Source organism: Clupea harengus, chromosome 7 (assembly GCF_900700415.2).
Source record: "Clupea harengus chromosome 7, Ch_v2.0.2, whole genome shotgun sequence".
Classification (NCBI taxonomy): Eukaryota; Metazoa; Chordata; class Actinopteri; order Clupeiformes; family Clupeidae; genus Clupea; species Clupea harengus.
This window is the reverse complement of record NC_045158.1, coordinates 23,101,842-23,102,971: the sequence shown is the minus strand read 5'-3', so window position 1 is coordinate 23,102,971 and position 1,130 is coordinate 23,101,842.

The following is a 1,130-nucleotide window of genomic DNA, read 5'->3' as shown; positions in this document are numbered from 1 at the left end:
AAAAAAAATGCAAGATGTAGGGGGAGAGGGAGGGAAGGAGAGAGAAGAAAGAAAGGAATAAAGAAAAAGAGAGAGAGAGAGAGAGAGAGAGAGAGAGAGAGGGAGAATAAGAAAGCTGTTGGCAATTATTACTTCTGGAGACATGTTAGCTGGAGGTCATGCATTAAACAATCTCGTTCTCTCCGTGTGTGCGTGTGTGTGTGTGTGTGTATGTGTGAGATGTCGCAGTTAGGCTGACTGCTTGTCTGTAAGCATACATCAGGCATAATCCTTTACTGTGTGTGTCTCTTGACTGTCATCCAGCCTCATCCTTCAGGGTGACACCTAGCAGGCGGGAGGGAGGGGGGAGGGAGCCCGATGGTACGCTTGGGTGCCAATTATGGTACAACACCATCACCATCAAAGTGCCACACTAACACACTCAGTCAGAATGTCAGTCAGACTTGCCCAAAAGCCCTCGGTTGATCTAACACAAACACATTTCTCGTTTGGTTATACAAACTCCTCTCTGAGGCCACATTCCTGAGGTATTTAGGCCCCTGAAATGTGGGAAACCACCTTAAGCCAGTCTAGTGTTTATAACTCATAATGATGAAATACTGAGAGAAGGATGGAGCACAGCTATCAGCCCTGGACCATAACTGGCAAACAGGCACGTAGTTACGCCACGCCAGGTATGCTTGGCGCGTTTGGCACATGACCGCCAGCCAACGGTTTTGTTTTTCTCCTCTCCTCTCGGTGTGAATACTTGAAGCACTGCCCAAGTCATGCATTCGGTGCCAAGGCCTCAGGTCCCTAAACTGCCTACAAATCACATTTAATACAATATGATTAGAGAGGTCACTTCAAATGAAGAGAAAAAACAAATACAAATAGGAAGGAGGGCAAACGCTTAACAATTTATTTAAGGTAAATTGTGTGCATTAAGTCAAAGGGCTCAAGGAAGTGCTGCCTTGCCTTTTCTCTCTCTCTCTCTCTCTCTCTCTCTCTCTCTCTGCCTCCATATAAAAGTTGGGTTTGGAAAGGGCCCAATCTGCTCCAAAAGCCACCTCCATCAGGACGGTGTGTTCAGATAACACCTACACGAGCCTGATGTCAGGCTTCTTCCTCCAGCACTGAGGCACTGCTGC